Source organism: Oryctolagus cuniculus, chromosome 3, assembly GCF_964237555.1.
Source record: "Oryctolagus cuniculus chromosome 3, mOryCun1.1, whole genome shotgun sequence".
In the NCBI taxonomy this organism is placed as follows: domain Eukaryota; kingdom Metazoa; phylum Chordata; class Mammalia; order Lagomorpha; family Leporidae; genus Oryctolagus; species Oryctolagus cuniculus.
The window spans coordinates 144,173,294-144,193,366 of record NC_091434.1 but is presented as its reverse complement, the minus strand read 5'-3'; the positions used below and the strand labels follow the sequence as shown (position 1 = coordinate 144,193,366).

The window sequence follows — 20,073 nt, the reverse complement described above, 5'->3', positions numbered from 1 at the left end:
GTGGCCACTTGGGGAGTGAATTAGAATGTGGAAGATCTCTTTCTCTGTGTCTCTCCTTCTCTCATTGTCACTCTTTCCTTGACACATAAATAAATAAATATTTTTAAAACGTGATTCATTTCAATAGTATATTTTTAATTGGCTAATGCTAAAAACTTGAAAATATTTCAAATCATTACTTAACAGATTCAGCCTTAATTTTATAGTAATTGATTCAAATCAGTTCTGGAGTCAAGAAAGGAGTATTTTCAAATTGAAAATATCTAATATCTCGGTATTAGATCAACTTACATAATTATGTTTACATCATTCAAATTAATCACTAGGTTTTTAATACCTGCATTTCCATTTTAATGGCTATATTTTAAATACAAAAGAGGTTCTTTTAAGTATATTAAATTAGATTCTAATAATCACAACTATTCTTTTTTATAAAATCTGATCATGCACAAAGGAAGAAGAAATGTAAGGCAGACTACCAGATAAGATGGCATGATGAAGGCATGAGACAGGTCATAGCCTCTAGTAGAGCTCTCTTATCAAAGAATAGATGCACATAAGTGAGAAAATGAAGAGGTTCAGTGATATCCAAAGTATCCCATACCATATAAGTACAAGGATATTTACAGTTAGTGTAGGACTCTGTAGGGTTCTTTATATGATCCTAATGTAAAAACAAAAATGTTTTGAGAGAAAAAGAGAAACTATTCCAAAGGACATAGAAAACGAAGCATGCTAGGATGAAATTCTGAGAAGAGTACTGATAATTTACAATGATAGTTTTAAAGTATATCAACAGCTACAATAAATATTTCCTCCTGCATACATTTTATCAGATCAACAGAACAGACTCTGGTTAGTAATGGCTGTGGCATTTAGATTTTGATGTAAAATGTTTATTCAATAAACAATAATGACATGATTATCTAGTCATCTGAAAATAATACAACTGAACCTATATTTGTGAGTACCAATCTAATCACCTATACACACTAAAGAAGTCTCAACGGATCAAACATTTTTTGAAACTGTAAAAATAGTAGAACAAAATACTTAAAAGTAAAAAATAAAAGTGGGAAAGAGGCAGATCACAAAACTCATAGATGACAAATTTAAAGATATTATTTTAAAAATTTATTTGCGGGGCCGGCGCTATGGCTCACTTGGCTAATCCTCTGCCTGTGGCGCCGACATCCCGTATGGGCACCGGTTCTAGTCCTGGTTGCTCCTCTTCCAGTCCAACTCTCTGCTGTGGCCCAGGAAGGCAGTGGAGGATGGTCCAAATGCTTGGGCCCCTGCACTGCATGGGAAACCAGGAAGAAGCACCTGGCTCCTGGCTTCAGATTGGCACAGCGCCGGCCGTGGCAGCCATTTAGGGAGTGAACCAACAGAAGAAGGACCTTTCTCTCTGTCTCTCTCTCTCACTGTCTATAATTCTGCCTGTCAAATTAAAAAAAAAGAATTATTTGCTGGGTAGGCATTTAGTGTATTGATTAAGATGTCTGTTAAGATGCCCACATCCTACACTGAAGCACCTGGGTCGATACCTGGACCTGATTCCTGACTCTAGATTACTGCCAATACAGATCCTGGGAGGCAGCAGTGACAGTTCAAATAATTGAGTCCTCCTTCTTACCTGGGAATACTAGATTAAGCTTCTGGCTCCCAAGTTTGGCCTGGTCCATCCAGTCCTGGCAATTGAAGGCATTTGGTGAATGAATTAGCAGATAGTAACTCTCCCCCAAGCCCTGCCACTTTTTCTTTATTTTCTCTCAAACAAAATAGTTACAAATAATTTATTAATTAGAAGATTTAAAGGGTTAAAAATCAAACAGCAATCTTGGAAAATGCATTATATATGATAAAAAATGGGTTAAAATTTTCAAGAGTCCTTATGAAAAGACCGATTTCTCTATGGAAGAGCAGAAGAAAAGACTGATAGATCTGACATGATAGAGAAAACCAGACCCAACTGTCTTATAACTAGGCAGTTGAAATGTGAATTCTGGAGAAATATTACATATACATGTTCAGCCATAAAATTCCACAGGACTCAAGTGTGCAAAGATTCAAATTTTCTTTCATTGTCCACTGAATTAATCCAGTCTTGATCCATGAAAACTAACAAAAGTTGACTTGCAAATTCAACACTATTTCTAGTGTGAAAGTCAATTCTATTGAGTAAATTTCTCAGCCCAGACAACTAATTTAACAATGCATTCTGATTTTAAATGATCTCAATTCAATATTAAGTCATTTCCTTTATCTATTTGCATCCCACATTGGCCTCTTAATACCAGGGGAGAGATAGGTGTGTTTAGGCATGGGATTTGAAGAGCATCAGATCTTGCCCTTTCTCCTTGCTGATCCCCAAAGATTTTTTCATTTATATTCAAGTTACCCCCTTCTTTCCTAAAAGTGGTGCCTGCCAGGACTGCCACCTCTAATACCACAAGTATTCAAACACTTCCCTTCAGATTTCCCAGGAGTCAGTAGGCTGATTTGCCTGAGTGCAGATCTGTTGCCAGTCCTTATCTGTGTAGGGAGGGATTTTCTATTTAGTGAGGGGGTTGATGTTTTCTATATTCTGTACCAGATCAAGTCTAGGTGTTCTATTCTACTTTCACACAGTTCCTGTCAGACCACTCTCTATAATGTCTATTTTTTTTTTCTGGGTACATGTACAAAGAAGTTTATCATATTCTGTCTCCTAATTGTATTATTATATTGTAGCCATTGATTGTGGAAATTTGGCTTGTTGTCCTTATAGATCTGAATGGTTTTTGAAAGCTCTCTAGAGAAACTTGGATTCCAGCAGCCATTGCTATGCAATAGAAAACCACAAGTTTGAACCACTGGATTTTGAGCTTACCACTGACAGTTAAGCCTACTTGCATTTACCTCTATGGTGTTGAAGATGCAAGGAAAAGTTCATCATTAGGCTGCTATGATTCTTTCTTGGAGAAGATTGATCTGGAACTCTTCAAGTAATCGATTATCTACAGTCTAGCAATAAAGGAATTTCAGCACTCAATGACTAGGTGTTAGATTTTGATACCCATCCACCCATCTGTGTCAATTTTCATTCTTGGTTATCCAGTCAAACCGTATATGTGTCTAAGCCTGTTGAGAAGCCATTCTGCTGTGAAATTCTTGGCCATAAATTATCACTTCCTTCTCTTCATATCATCCCAGTAGAGCTATCAATCTGCCAACTGATTTGAAGGCTAACAGATAAGAGTTGAAGAGAAGTTCAACAGAAACTAATGATGCCAAGGAATCAAGGAACTTCTAAGATGATCTCTATAATTTCTGAAGATTAAGTACAAAATATAAGAATGAAGAGTCTTGGGTACAATATGAGCTATAGTTAAGAAAGAGCAACTCTTTAGAGAAAATTCTACCTAAGTCAATGAATTACAGGAATTGGTCAATTGAGAGCTTTTTACACTTGTCTGTAAAAGTAGGAAAGAAATATTGAAAACTTTAACTACATAGCATCAAGGCAGGGCAAAATTATTCTCAATGTCTGATTACCAAAACAGGCCTCTGTATGTATTGGTTCTGATTGGCAACGAATAGGAGATGGGTGCTGAGAGCATTTATCAGTACAGTAAAGCTTGCCTTTCATAACACACAGTCCAAACTCTCTGGACTTCTTCTAGGAGTGCAGTATCTGACCCATGCTAAGGTGCTCTGCATGAGGAGGGTCTTCTCAGATATGAGACTGGAAGATGGTCATTCATTACAGTGTGGGTTTCTTAGCTAGAGCTCTGGGCGCTGCAAGAACGGTTTGGATTAAAGTGTGGAACAGGGCAGTGCAGGAGGATTCACTCAGCAGAGAAGTCTAAGTCACAGAATGACTCTTGGTGGGCTATTAATCTGCCTCTGAATCAGGACTGAATTTAGAACTGAAATTCTTAACCTCAGCAAATACTTCTTACACTTAGGGTCTATACTACCATATTTGGTGTAAAATGTTGTCTTATATTCTTACTTCATTTTCTGTGGATATGGTTCTTAGCATATCATAGAGTCGCCAAGTATTTGGTGGAATTCGTAGATGTTCATGAATGTATCATGTACTCTCTTCTCTCTGAATACAAGAGATTACTCTTAAGTACCTCATTGTTATGCTTGAATATGTCATCCAATAACACAGTTGCAGCAGCACAGTAAGGACTGACTGATAGTTTTGATCTTTAATTCACAACAGAATAACTTTTACTTAATAAACCATGTCAATGATGTTGAATTTTTTTAACCACTCAAGCATTAAACTTTACACAAATCACATATCAAAATGGAAAATTAAGCAAGTTAAGAATATGCTTCAGGCCTGGCACTGTGGCACAGGGGGCAAAGCTGTTGCCTGAAGTGCCAGCATCCCATATGGGTCCCAGCTGCTGCAATTCCAATCCAGCTCCCTGAGGTCTGGAAAAGCAGTGGAAGATGGTCCAAGTGCTTGAGCCCCTGAACCCATGTGGAAGACCAGAAGAAGCTCCAGGCTCCTGGCTTTGGATTGGCCTAGCTCTAGCCATTATGGCCATTTGGGGAGTGAACCAGTGGATTGAAGATCTCTCTCTCTCTGCCACTCTGTAACTCTGCCTTTCAAAAAAAATATGCTTCATGGGGCCAGTGGTGTGGTGAAACAGGTTCGAGTCCTGGCTGCTTTGCTTCTAATCCAGCTCCCTGCCAATGCATCCAGGAAAGCAGTGGAAGATGACCCAAAGTACTTGGGTCACTGCCACACATATAGTAGACCTGAAAAGAGTTCCTGGTGTCGGGTCTTGACCTGGCTGTTGTGGGCATTTGGAAAGTAAACCAGCCAACTGAAGACTCTCTCTCTCTCTTTCTCTATGTGTGTGTGTGTGTGTCTCTATCTCTATCTCTATCTCTATCTCTATCTCTATCTCTATCTCTATCTCTATCTCTATCTCCACCTTATTCTGTCACTCTGCCTTTCTAATAAATACATAATTTTTTAAAGAGAATATACTTCATAACCATTCACTTTTAAATAGTCGTTTACATAGACCTGCAACACATTTTAAAAAGTAACTGAAATATATTTAGTAATAATAGAGCAAAGTGTTTCTATATTTAAAATTACATGTTTACTTGATGTACATTAGAAGACATTTAGGAAAATATGGAAAAGTTATATTATTATGAATATAATCTAGAAAGTATATAATACTATGTTTGGATATTTACAGTTTCAGACTCTGGTATGTTTCAGTTTACCTAATGTCAGTGTAAAGAGAGAACTGAGTGAGAAATGTATTATCTTCATTTTGATTCAAAATGTGTCTGAAATTTAACATCTAAATAATGCTCCAGCTAACCATGACCTCAATTTCAATAGCCAGTATGCAGAGGGAGAATTCAGTTGAACCATGCAGATCTCACTCAATCAAGGAACAATGGAAAAAAAATAACTCTTTAGAAAACCCCAAACTACTTCTTCACCAGCAGGATAGAAAATACTTTAACAAATAGAATCTTAGACCTGTGCGATCTCTTCAAACAAGACTACAGTGCAGGATTTTAAGAGAATGCAATTATATCATGCAGTTAGTTCATTAAAAAGAAAAATGTGTTGAGCAAAAAAACATAAATATTCTAAGTGAAATATGATATGGCAAATTTCCAGTTCCACTAATTTTGCATTAAAACAAGTACCATTATTATCAAAATTCAGAATTTTTGTTGTTGGTATCCTGGCACAGCAGATTAGCAGGTTAAGCCACCACCTGCAATGCTGGCATTACAGAAGGAAGGGCCCCAGCTCCATTACTGGCTGTTCTACTACCAATCCAGCTCACTGCTGCTGTGCCTGGGAAAGCAGCAGAAAATGGTCCAAGCCACTGCACCCACATGGGAGATCTGAATGAAGTTCTTGGCTCCTGGTTTCAGGTTGGAACAGCTCTAGCTGTTGAGTCATTTGGGGAGTGAGCCAGTGGATAGAAAATCAATCTCAGGGCCAGCACTGTGGCGCAGAGGGTTAATGCCCTGGCCTGAAGCACCAGCATCCCATATGGACACCGGTTGAAGACCTAGCAGCTCCACTTCCAATCCAGCTCTCTGCTATGGCCTGGGAAAGCAATGGAGGATGGCCCAAGTCCTTGGGACCCTGCACCCATGTGGGAGACCTGGAAGAAGCTCCTGGCTTCTGGCTTGGGATTGGTGCAGCTCCGGCCATTGCAACCAACTGGGGGGTGAACCATCAGATGGAAGACCGCTCTCTTTCTCTTCTCTCTCTCTGCATCTCCTCTCTCTGCATAACTCTGACTTTCAAATAAATAAATAAAGCTTTAAAAATAAAAAAGAAAATCAATCTCTTTCTCACCATAACTCTTTCTTATAAATAAATACATAAATCTTTAAAAAATTAGAATTTTCAGGGCTGGCACTATGGCACAGTGAGTTAAAGCCCTGGCCTGCAGTGCTGGCATCCCATATGGGTGCCAGTTCAATACCCAATTGCTCTACTTCCAATCCAGCTCTCTGCTATTGCCTGGGGAAGCAGTAAAAGATGGCCCAAGTGCTTGGACCCCTGCATCCATGTGGTAATCTTGGAAGAAGCTCCTGGCTCCTGCCTTCAAATAGGCGCAGCTCTGGCCATTGCAGCCAACTGGGGAGTGAATCAGCGGAAGGAAGACCTTTCTCTCTGTCTCTCCCTCTCACTGTCTGTAACTCTAACTCTCAAATAAATAAATCAAATCTTAAAAAAAATTAGAATTCTCACATAGGTCAATGTATTAGAGTTTCCAAAATTAATGCAGTATTTATAATAGCTCTGAGCAAATCAATTTTTTTAAGTGTTAAGTATTTCATTCCCTTTTTACAGATGATGAAATAAAGTTAGAGAAATAAAATAAGCTGCCTAAAGTGACTTAGTAATTAAATTGATAAGCCAAGATTCCAATCCAGAGCTGTATATACAAATTATTTCTTTAACTCTTTTAGAAGATTATTAAAATTTTCTTATTAAAAATTAAGACATTAAAACTGTACATAATTATGAGGTACCATATGATGTCTTGTTATATGTACACATTGTGTAATGTGTTTATTCATTTCAGTGTCTGGAAACAAAACAGAGCAAAAATGCAGCACAGTTCATTGTTAGTGAAGAGTCATTTCCTCAGGCTAACTGAAAATTTCAAATGGCAACTCATAAGCAAAGAGTAGGGGCTGAAATTATGCAGCACATTGCATGATATTATGTGGAACCAGGATAATCTCTTTCTCCTTCATTTCCTAATCCAGTTAATGGCAATGCCTTTTCTCCTTTGGTTCTGTAAAAAGTCTTGCTCCTCATTCTCCTCACTTGTTCTCTTTTCTTATCTTCTGTCCTCACCCTTCTCTCCTACCTTCCCTTCTCCTCCCCTCCTCCACACTACTATCCTCTGCCCTCCTCTACTTTACTTCCGTCTTCACCCTGTCCCTCTGCCCATAACTCTGTCAACATTCTCCCAAAGATTTCTACCCAAGGGTCTTTTTTCATGCAGACCCACACTCTTAAAAGGATTATCTGCTCAACAGCAGTTTTGAAAATGTCATTTGCATTTTTTTCCCCACTAGAAATTACCATTAAAATATAAAACTCAAAGCAACTCAAGTTCACAGTTCTGCAAGTCCTTAACCTATCTTTGAATTCTGGCTTCCAGCCAGAGGCCTCTTACTCTCCAGCCTGCCTGGACTGCCTACTGTGTACACAATCCCTTGGTGCTGTGTCTGCCCGTATGGGTTGCTCTGCTTGCACCAAGCCATTCAAGCAGAACCAATGATGTAAATTCAGTTACATTCATGGCCACTGTCAGGAAATAAGTTCAGCAGTCAGATATAGAATAACTTACCTTTGTTCAATTATCACAGCAATTGAAATGAGAAACTAACCCCACCTGCAAAAAAAAAAGGGGGGGAGTGGAAGAACTACATAAATTTATTCAATGTGTGTACTACGTGCCAGTCATTATCCACTAGGAATGTAAGTATGATGGAGTTTAGTAGAGAAAAGAAAGATTTAACCTTTTTTTTTTTTTCGTAGACATTCTTAGTAGAAGTAACCAATGTCTGTTTATCAGTCAGGAAATAAACTCTTTGGAAGAAATGGCACAGTGTTGTTCATACATATGTGGGAGCCTGTGAGCAAGAGAAAGAAGGATCTAGTCACAGAGCTGAGAGTTCAACACACTGGGGCCTATTCAACAGGGCAATCAGACCTGAGAAATGAGCCAGGACTGCAGATAGCTCCAGGGCTTCGGATTTTAGAACCAGTGAGAAGGCAATGAAGGACTTAAGCGTGTAAGGTGATCATTTCTATGTGTGAGGAATATTTCTGACTGCCTTGAGGAAAGCTACCTATTTACTAAATATCTACAAAAGTTTAGATGATAAATAACAATGATATATTGTTTAAGCTTCACACTTACACATACATTACTTGAAACGTGCCTGAAGCCTGAAGGACATATTTAGCATAATTTCAAGATTTTTTATATATATTTTTCCAAATGCATAATTTAGAGGCAACAGGATTTATCTGGAATTAACACAGATAGGAAATAAAATTAATCTGTTTTGTTTTACTAATAATCAATGCATTTTATTAAATTGCATAATGATAATAGATAGTTAAAGATATCTTAAGAGTGATAATTACAAACAATTTAGAAGTCTTCCCAAAATTGAACAGAAGCAATAAATATGCTTCTGAGTTGGAAATGATTTGTTAAATAAAATGTTTTCTGCAAATGTCACCTTTGGTGTATGTTTATATGTAGTGTATTTAATCAAAGAGAAGATTAGAATAAATTGTTATCTAATTTACTTCCATGATATCATTGAGCTCTGTTTTCAAGACAGTCATTAGAAGTGATCTGTTCTCTCTCACACATAGGCTTCTCATTTCCTGAGAATTAATGAGTCTAATTGATCATGGCAGACTGTTGGCATTTTCTAATAATAAAGTTAGCTGTCTCTTCCCAGAAGCGGTTGCAGTCATGCTACCAGTTTGTGAAGCACAAATGAGATAACTCACTGGAAGCCTGTTATGCATTCTTCATATCCAACTTCATTGCAGAAGCTAAGTTCAAAGGTAGATCCAGGTTTGTAAAAAATCTCTAAGAAAAAGAACACAAAATAATGGACTCAACATTTGACACAAAAAGTAAAATTCTATACCAGGTAGGAAATGTACAGACAAAATTAAAAAATTAACTGAAATGTGACCAACAGTATGAACATTATGAAGTCTAAGAGAAAAAATATATTAATTAACCCCCTGACATATCTCTAGTGTATTGTGTGTGGCTGCATACTCTGATCAGCTCTTCATGAGACAATGATTTCATGCTACCCTATTTTTTTAAGAGAAGAGAAAGATCATTTCTTCTGTCTTTGTTGCTAAAAAATTATTGATAGTTGGAATTCGTAAAATACTTGCAATTTACATAGATATACTTGTTTAATTTCTGAAAGTTTGGTGCTCTGCAAACATACCAACAGTGGTAAATTATATTTTTTGAAATTTCCAAAATAAAAGAAAACTGGTGTGATTTTTTAAAACTTTACCTTCTACATTTTTAAATATTCCTTGAAGGAATTTTCATTTTGAGAAGGTGTCAAAGATACTTATTTTTCTGCTTCAAATTTTGACAAGTCTGAATTTTGAAATCTTTTTCCACAGATCGGCATCTGGTTTTGTACATTTTAAACCCTGTTACTTCCTTTTCCATTACTCCCATACTTCCACAATAGGATATAACTATATAATATTCAGACCTCCAGACTTCAATCTGTGTTGCTAAGCCAGAGCGAGGCAGCAAGTAGGCAGTAGAATTTCTCCTGATTATCAAAACACATGAATGAGTAAAAATATGAGCATAAACTTGATAGCCCAATAAGCCCAAATATTTCAAATCTCATTCACTATGATTGGGTCTGTAAAATGCCAACTGTTATCCGACATAAAATACATGTAATAGGAAAATCAGAGTGAGAAATGATTGCATTGAAAACATTTTAGTTTTTCAAGTTTATAAAACTATATGATCACATGAACACATTGTACAGCAATATTCCCAAGACTTAGTTGCCATCTACAAAATATAAACACATTTTAAGGAGGTCCCTCTCAATCCTGATTCCAGGATTTTCTTTGACCCTTCAAGAGATAGAAAGCCATCCCTCCACCAACAAACAAATGCAAAAAAAAAAGCACTCTAGCTGTATAGTGTTTCACTATCCCTCTATTGGTTTTTTTTTTTTTCAGTCCTAATAGTGAGATCCTTTTACTGAGCCAGTTGTAGTGTTTTAGGTTCCTACATTAGCACACTAGAGCTAATGCAATAGTACAAAGAAAGTCGAGCCTTCACCAATCAAAGCCCACCCACCTCTATCCAGGATCATTCCAGTAAAAGCAAATGAGACACTGTTTCTCTGTCTACCTTCCAAGAGAAGTCTCACCGAGTTTGCTTCACCTGAGCTCCTGAACTTCTTATTCTGAGTGCTGCCAGTTCCCTCAGTCATTCATTGAGACAATAAACTCCTGGATTTGCTTTGTCTAAAGTTTTTCTTTACACATGGTTTTCCCACTCTTCTTAAATTGTGTCTTCACCCACAAGCTTTTAGCATTCAACTTCTTTAATTGTGGCATGTTTGCTTCAAGGAGTCTGATGTATCATCTCATGGTTCCTTATCTTCAATGTCACTTCCTCACTGAGTCCTGTTCCAATCACCTGCCGGCATTATTTTTTTTTTCTTTTGTGAGCTACTTTATCATGACATTTACCCAAATGAGTAATCATATCTATTTACCAACAGTGTCTATTTTTTTTTTTTTTTGACAGGCAGATGGACAGTGAGAGAGAGAGAGACAGAGAGAAAGGTCTTCCTTTTGCCATTGGTTCACCCTTCAATGGCTGCTGCGGCCGGCGTGCTGGGGCCGGCGCACCGCGCTGATCCGATGGCAGGAGCCAGGTGCTTCTCCTGGTCTCCCATGGGGTGCAGGGACCAAGTACTTGGGCCATCCTCCACTGCCTTCCCGGGCCACAGCAGAGAGCTGGCCTGGAAGAGGGGTAACCGGGACAGAATCCGGCGCCCCGACCAGGACTAGAACCCGGTGTGCCGGCGCCGCAAGGCGGAGGATTAGCCTAGTGAGCTGCGGTACCGGCCCAACCAACAGTGTCTAGTTCCAAACAGTGTCTGCCATGTAAACTGGCACTAAATAATAATTTATGGTAAAACCCTTTGTAAGTAAACTTACCTATCCCTTGTTTCCCGACAAGGTGAAGTTCTTCCTAAAAGGGATTTTTAACATTAACCAAGTGCATATTTATGGAGCATTATGTGATGTTTTGTTACATTTACATACTGTGTAATGTCCAATCTGTCTCCTTGTACACTTAACATTTCTTTTAGTGAAAGCATCTAAAATCCTATATTCTAGCTTTCTTTTTTAATAGAGAAAAAATATAGTAGATTAACATTATCTATAGTCACCTGTGGTGCAATAGAACTCCAGAATTTCTTAATCCTATCTATCACTAAGTACCCATTCACTAAATTTTCTCCATCATTACCCCTCCCTTCCCACCTCAGCTTCTGATGACCACAACTACACTTTTTACTTTTATGAGAAAATACAGTTTTTAGACTCCACCTATGAGTGAAATCAAGTGATATTTGCTTTTCTATACTATGAAGAGAGGGATGGAAATGGAAGCAAGTATGTTGAGTAAGACTACCCCCAGAGAATCAACAGGCAATGTTATGCCATCACAAAACACACCAAACACCGGAGTAAGGGAGAGGGTTTATGGGGGAAAACCCAACAGATTGGAGGGGTGGGGCGATGAAGGGAAAAAGGGAGAGAACGAGAGTATAAGAGAGAGAGACAGAGAGGAGAGGAGCTAGCGAGGAGAGAAGAGAGAGCGAGCAGGAGAGAGCAGAGAGCAGGAGAGAAGAGCCAAGAGTGTTCAGGAACAGGTCCTTTTAAAACTTTGCCAGGGGGTGGGCAGGGAAGTCGGAGTAGCAAATCCTGTTAGGATGGGGGTGGAGCTTGATAACAAAGGTTGGGCCTTGTGGCCACCTGGCTTCCAGCAATGGCGGCAGGGGCTAGGGCCTAGGATGTAAATCAGGGTGTAGATCGCGCCATGGATAAAACTATGCCATTTTCTTAACAGGCAAGCCTATTTCATGAACGATGCCTCTTCGCTATTCCACTTCCTCCCAATCTGCTCTCCCTGGACAAGTCAAAATGAGGGGTACTCAATCACCACAAAATAAGAAATCACTCTATGAACTGGAATTCCACAGTTACTTGAACCAGGGTATACTCGTATGCCAAATTATCATTAGGATAAATATCTTGGTAGATTTGATTGACAGTGATCACTCCTGATCATTTTATTAAATTTGCAATAATACTACTCGGCATTTATGAAACTGAATTTTCTGGAACACATTTATTGTATTAAAACAGGGTTTCACTGTATTGTATGAAGGAAAGAATGAGCTTGTCTATTATTGTTTTTCTATTATTTCAAAGATGCATATTTATGGAGAAAATAATCAATGGGACTATGAAAGAATTTAGCTTTTCAAAAAAATGAATTTAAACTATTACTATGTTCTGATGAAAATAAAATTATTTAACTTTGTAAATAAAAATCAACTATCAAATGTTTTGAATCATCTCTTTTCTTTTAAGGATAAGATGTATAGTGTTCTGGGAATTAGGTATTTTGGGAAAAACAATGACTATTTCCATTTCTGTACACTTCCTTTCATAAAATAAAATATGAAATTTGCATCCATTAACTCCATTGAGAGAAAAGTCTTTCTGAGACTTATCTACTTATCTGATAAGTAGACACAATCAACATTCATTCTAGCCTTACTTCTCCTTATTTACTCCCTTTTAAAGCTAAAGTCTAATCTTTCTGCACTGCCTTGCATCAAAGCAAAGCCCATCTGACACAAAATTGTACAAAAATCTCTAGAATTTCAATAAAGGGTTTGTTTCTTGATTCAGTCTTCCTCTTTTACTCATCTATTACTTTTTCTTCCATGCAAGAATGTAGTCGCAGAGACTGGAGATGCCGAAGCATTGACATTGCAACCATGAGGAAAAGACTCAGAACATCACAAGATCCGAAAATCCTTTGGATGGTAAGTCAAGGCCAATAGCTGCCCACTCCTTGGCATCTTCTTGCACAGAAATAAAATACATCCTAAATTTACTTAAGCTTCTCTTTAGTTTTATGGCACTTATAAAGTCCAACACAATCAACAAATGATACAGTGACACAAGAATATTAGATTTTAAGTATTTTCGCATTAAAAGAAACTTTTCGGTGCTGGGGCTGTGGGTAAAGCCACTGCCTGCAGTGCTGGCATCCCATATGGGTGCTGGTTTGAGTCCCGGCTGCTCCACCTGTAATCCAGCTCCCTGCTATGGCCTGGGAAAGAATATAGCCCAAGTCCTTGGGCCCCTGTACCTGCCTGGGAAACCTGGAAGAAGCTCCTGGCTCCCGGCTTCCCATCGGCTCAGCTCCGACCAGTGTGGCCATTTGGAGAGTGAACCAGTGGATGAAAGACCTCTCTCTCTCTCTCTCTCTCTCTCTCATTCTCTCTCTCTAACTCTGCCTCTAATTTTGCCTTTCAAATAAATAATACTTTTTAAAAAAGAAACTTTCCATTTTACTTTTTTTGAAGTACCATCTTTCTAAAAATGTGGTGATGTGTTTGACTGGCTGACTTAATAGTAAAAAATAGCAAAGATTTTCTGAGTACTTATTTTGCACCAGTCACCTTCCTAGCCACTTTACACATATTAATTAACTCACTTTTTTCTCTGTATAACTCTATTTCATGGGTGCTATACACAATTCAAAGGGCAAGAAAACTGAGGTAAAGAGAGATTCCATTTTTTTTTAATTTATTTATTTACAGATTTACTTATTTAAAAAGCAGAATTTAAGAGAATGGGGGGAGAAGGAGAGATTCTGCATCTACTGGTGATTATTCCACTTGGGTCGCAGGGATACAAGCGCTTGGGCCTTCATCTCCTGCCTTCTCAAGCACATTAAGCAGGAAACCAGATAGAAGTAGATTAACAGAGACTCACACTGGCACCTAGACTTGGGGTAAAGGCAAAGCAAGTGGCAGGTTGATCTATCATGCCACAATGACAGCCCCCAGAGAGGTTTAGTGTTTTTAAGTAGTTTTCCCATAGTGACACAGCTTAGAAGTAACAGATGTCATTTGGACCTGTGCAGTCTGGCTCTGGCCTTTGTGACTACACCATTTTTCACTATTCTGGTTATTATGACTTACAATCAAGAATGAAGATGGCTTTGTCACCCACACTTTAAGATAAGGTAAATAGTTAAAAAAGATCTAAGAGTTTTGAAATGTAATAAGTAGTGAAAATATATGAGCCATTTTTTTGGCATTTGATTTATTTTTTTTTTTTAACTTTTATTTAATGAATGTAAATTTCCAAAGTACAGCTTATGGATTACAATGGCTTCCCCCCCCATAACGTCCCTCCCACCCGCTACCCTCCCCTTTCCCACTCCCTCTCCCCTTCCATTCACATCAAGATTCATTTTCAATTCTCTTTATATACAGAAGATCAGTTTAGCATACATTAAGTAAAGATTTCACCAGTTTGCTCCCATACAGAAACATAAAGTGAAAAATACTGTTTGAGTACTAGTTAGAGCATTAAATCTCAATGTACAGCACACTAAGGACAAAGATCCTACATGAGGAGTAAGTGCACAGTGACTCCTGTTGTTGACTTAACAAATTGACACTCTTGTTTATGGCATCAGTAATCACCCTAGGCTCTTGTCATGAGCTGCCAAGGCTATGGAAGCCCCCTGAGTTCACTGACTCTGATAATTTTTAGACAAGGCCATGGTCAAAGTGGAAGTTCTTTCCTCCCTTCAGAGAAAGGTACCTCCTTTGATGACCCGTTCTTTGCACTGGGATCTCACTCAAGGAGCTCTTTCATTTAGGTTGTTTTTTTTTTTTTTTTCTTCTAGAGTGTCTTGGCTTTCCATGCCTGAAATTTTTAACACTAACATTAGCACACAGCACTTAGTATGTGTCAGGAACTAAAATAAATCATTGACAACAAAGATTTCCCATCCCCCCTGATTAACAGCAAGCTTCCCTTTGCTGCCTAACATGCTAACAGTCCACAATGGTGATTTAACAGCTTGTTGCATGGTAACTTGTTATTGCTAAAAATCTGCTGAGCTGTCTTGTTAGGGTGCCTGATAAGCATGGAAAGAATGGGCTGCAGTCAATCTTTTAAGTGGCGCCTGAGATCAAGTCAATCTGATCGGAGAGTTCCCCTATGGTTCATTATAATGTTAAAAGATTAACAAACCTCTGATGATGTTTCAGCCACCACCTGTGATATATACAAAGAAATGAATTGTTTGTATTTACTCAAAGGACTTTCCTTTCCTCCCTCTTCTGCACCTATCCTTTAGTTTTGCCTAGTTAAGCTCCACTGATCATAACTCCATAAATTCCCAAAATGATTTCTGAACAGGGAGATTGATTCTGGTTTTGATGCTATTTGTCCCATCTCCTTGCAGGCCTGCAATAATAAATATCTTTTCAGAAGTTGAAGTTACTGTTTTATAATAATAGTAGCATGACTGTAAATGGATGGGCCTGTTTTGCTACCACAGCACTGTCCCAAGTAATTTACATATATTAACCGATTTATTTCTCATAACAAAATAACAGTGAATGAGGCTAGAACTGTTATCATCATTTTATAGAACAGAAAACTGAATTACAGAAAAGGCAAGAAACTTGACCAAAGTGACAGAGTTAGTAAGTGATGGAGTTGGGATTCTAACCAAAAAATGTGGTTCCAATTTTTGGCTCTTAACTGCTTTAATAACAAATACCACTGTGCAAATTGTAAAGGCTAGCAAAATTTATAGAAGAGAAAGAGAAGCTTCATTGAAACAGAATTGTTCTGAGCAAAACTTTAATAGAGAAGAAAGTAAGTAGCAATAAGAAATGAAACTGAGACTGAGAAATTACATAAAGGTAAAAAAAAAATCTGGAAATATCAAGGCCAAATAGAAGAGAGATGATATTCAATGAAATAAACAGATTGGGGCAGGTGGTGTGGTGTAGCAGGTTAAGCCAGTGCTTAGAATGCCCACATCCCATATCAGAGTCCCTAGATCGAGTCCTGCTTTTGTATTTTTTTTTATTAAATTTACTTTTTTATTTGAAAGTCAGAATTATGGCAGTGGCAGGGGGAGAGAGAGAGAGAGAGAGAGAGAGAGAGAGAGGGATTTTTCATTCATTGGTTCACCCTTCAAATGGCTGCAACAGTTAGGGCTGGACCAGGCCAAAGCCAGAATTCCATCTGGGTCTCACATGTGAGTGGCAGGGGTCCAAACACTTGGATCATCTTCCACTGTTTTCCCAAGCACATAATCAGGGAGCTGGAGAAAAAGCAGAGCAGCCAGAACCTAAACCAACACTCCAATATGGGGATGCCTGAGTTGCAAGTGGCTTGTGCACTACAATGCCAGCTCCACTCTGTGTTCTCCTATCTAGCTTCCTGCTAATGTGCCTGAAAGGCAGCATATAATGGGCCAAGTACTTGAGTTATTGCCACAGTGGGAGTCTTGGATAGATTTCCCGGCTCTTAGCTTCAGTGTGGCCCAAGACTAGCTATTGTGGGCAATAAGGGAGTGAATCAGTGAATGGAAGGTCTCTCTCCCTCTCTCTTTCTCTCTCTCTCTTTCTTTTTCTCTCTCCTCCTCTCTCTGTCACATTGCCATAAAAATAAATGAATAAATAAATCTTTAAAAAATAATAACTAATAGATTTACTCCAATTGAGATTTGAGAATAAAAAAATAAAAAATTGAAAACTAACTTGTTCTATCTTCACTCATATTATATCAATCCTTTACTATTACCAATTTGTTGAACTTAATTCCATGACAACTTTTGTTCTAACTAGCACCTCTCAGATATCATGAAAATAATTTTGAAAGCTATGGTTATTGCGTTCAAAGAAATTTTAATCTTCTGAACGTTTATAGCATAACATTGTCACCGGCTGTCATGTTCATAATCTCACACTCAATTTTTGAATCTGATTGACTTCAAAACATGCATAAGTAATTCAAAAGATCAGTTTAATATTATTTGCTGAGCAGCTACTATCTGCAAGCTTCTGTACAAGAAGCTGGGCTCCCAGAAGCTTGATAGGGGAAAAAACAAATAAGTAAACAATTATGCTAAGTATGATCAGCATGAGGAAGCAATGGATCCACAGCTCTAACCTCAGGAAACAAGGACTTGGAAGGGATACATGTGAACTGACCATTTAGAAAATAATTTCAAAAGTTAATATTTAAGAAATATTAGTGGGGGCAAGCATTGTGGCATAGTGGGTAAAGCTGCCCCATGCAAGAATGGCATCCCACATGGGTGCCAATTAGTGTCCTGGCTGCTCCACTTCTGATCCAGCTCCCTGTTAATAACAGGAGAAAAGCAGTGAAAGGTAGCCCAAGTATTCGGGTCCTTGCCACTCTCCTGCTATCTCTGTAACTCTGACTTTCAAATAAATAAAAGTTTTTTTGGACTGTTAGTGGGAGCTTACCATCTACCAGGTACTGTGCTAAGTGGTAATGATCAGCACTAAAAATTCAGCCCTGTGTTATCCTATTCAGTGTGTTGAAGACAACAGAATGAATGTCATCCTTTTACCACATTGCTAGAAGATGAAGAATCAGAGAACTAAGGGAAAAACAGGAATGAAAGGAGAGAGGTCTTGGCAAGGGATTCCATAACCTGCAGAATTTGTTCAACCTAGAATGCACAATTTTCAAAACAGGAGAGGAGATACAGGGAGAAAGAGCAAAAGGGGAAAAAAGAGAATCAGTTACAACGCCTGAATCGAGTAAGTTTTATTATGTGAGAAAGGTCAGACATCCAGATGAAACAGCGGATTTCAGAGATGATTAAAGACATGCTAGATTGATGATTCACAGGTATTAATTTCCTTTGGGGATGACAGATTAGGTCTTCTGGCTATGCCCTAACTGTTTAAAATAAAGTATTGTTGTTGTTTGGGTTTTTTGTTTGTTTTGTGTCACATGGACTAAAATCTCAAAATGCATAGGAATAATGGTATATTTCACATCTGGGAATAGAGGCCGGCGCTGTGGGCTCACTAGGTTGATCCTCCACCCGCTGTGCCAGCATCCCATATGGACATCAGGTTCTAGTCCCGGTTGCTCCTCTTCCACTCCAGCTCTCTGCTGTGGCCCGGGAGGGCAGTGGAGGATGGCCCCTGCACCCGCATGGGAGACCAGGAGGAAGCACCTGGCTCCTGGCTTCGGATTGGTGCAGCGCACTGGCCGTAGCAGCCATTTGGGGGGTAAACCAACGGAAGGAAGACCTTTCTCTCTTTCTCTCTCTCTCAGTCTAACTCTATCTGTCCAAAAAAAAAAAAAAAAAAAAGTTGTCTGAGAACAAAAGCTATGTAAATTGGATCTCATTTGAATGGCTTTTATGGAATTTGCAATGCGTAAGTATAGGTCACTAAATGTATTGAAAAATAGGAACCATTTCTAATTAGAATGAATGATTTCTTTCTAGTTTTTGGTAAATATGAAATCATGCAAAAGTCTTTTAATGATACTTTAATAAACATGCTTGATTCTTTTAATTTTTAAAATTTCATTTCAGTTATTTCAGCAGAGAAAGAGACAGAAAGACAGACAGAAATCTCCCATCTGCTGACTTATTCCCCAAGTATCCAAAATAGCCAGGAAAAGGCCAAACTAAAGCTAGGGGCTGGGAACTCAATCTGGGTCCCCCATATAAGTGGCAGAGACTCAAGTACTTGAGCCATCACTCATGACTCCCAGTGTATGCATTAGCAGAAATCTGGAATCAGTAGAGCCTGGGCCTAAGGCTGCACTCTAATGCAGCATGTTGGACTCTCAAGTAGCACCTCAAGTGCTAAGCCAAAATGTTTTGTTTTCTGTAGCGCAATATTAGACTCTATATGGGAGTCCATGATGTTAGTAAGTAGTTTGGTATTTCTTGACTTTCTACATCTAGAATTTTAGTAGCCCCCTTTGCTCCAAGTACACAGACATGGCAAACAAAACACAAAATGTTTAAGCTAGACATACACAATAAGGCTCAAAAGACATAAATATCCCCATACATAAATACAAACCACAATGTCAGCTTAAATTATGGTTCTGCTGAGCGAAAATCAGAAGCTAGTAGAGGTATCTGGTAAGCCCATTCCTCTTATGATAGAGAATAAAAGTTTTCTTTAGGAAACAGAAGGAAGTAGCTATGCTCAAGGCACGACAGCAGGTACTGTGTCAGAGGGCCTTTCAATACCCTGCTCCCCCACGCTTGAAAGAAAGATGAAAAATTGTGCTATCAAATGTACCTAGAGCTCTGATTTATGTAAAGCTACACATCTAAGCAGGGATAAGAACCTTGGTAAATCTCAGCCAGCAATCTCGGCAAACTGGTGATTGGTTCAGTTTCTGGATTTCATGACAGGACCCAGTTCTGTTTCCACTATAAATATGTAAGGCCCTGCAGAGCGACTCTTCAGTTGACAGCTTGGACAAATTACAAAAACAGCTACCAGAGGATATACACAGTCAACAGAATCAGGCAGAATGTGGAGTCAAAACTTTGAGTGGTGACTAACATGAACATGGTTTCCACCTTGCCTTTCACTGCTGGTGGTAACATCAAGGACAGTTTCCTGGAAGGCAGCACAACCTGTTTGACTCAGGGAGAGAGCGATAATTCCGACAGGTTGCAATGGAGGAGATAAAAAAGAAAACTGAAAAGCTGGGCTGTGCATTTGCGTCCCTGAAGACAAAATATAGATCATTATAAGATGTTCTAGTGGATTGGAGAACAACAGCCACAGGGCAGGATAGGGATCCAATCTGTGAAAAGTAGCTATTCTCAAAGTCAAGTCAGAACATTTAACAATTGCTGCCTACATGCCTACTCA

The 20,073-nt window shown here is 38.6% G+C and overlaps 1 long non-coding RNA gene across 2 annotated transcripts in view; it reads right to left on the bottom strand.

Moving 5' to 3' along the window:
• Positions 1–20,073, bottom strand: part of LOC127491646 (uncharacterized) — a 152,512-nt gene that overhangs the window by 12,842 nt on the left and 119,597 nt on the right. The window contains exons 2-5 of one of the 2 annotated variants that reach the window (XR_011387403.1): positions 9,050–9,131; positions 7,866–7,910; positions 2,902–3,006; positions 1,637–1,691 (exon numbers count right to left, since the gene is read on the bottom strand). This is a non-coding gene — a long non-coding RNA (uncharacterized lncRNA). The remainder of the gene's footprint in view (positions 1–1,636; positions 1,692–2,901; positions 3,007–7,865; positions 7,911–9,049; positions 9,132–20,073) is intronic. The other variant, XR_011387402.1, reaches the window with a different exon arrangement.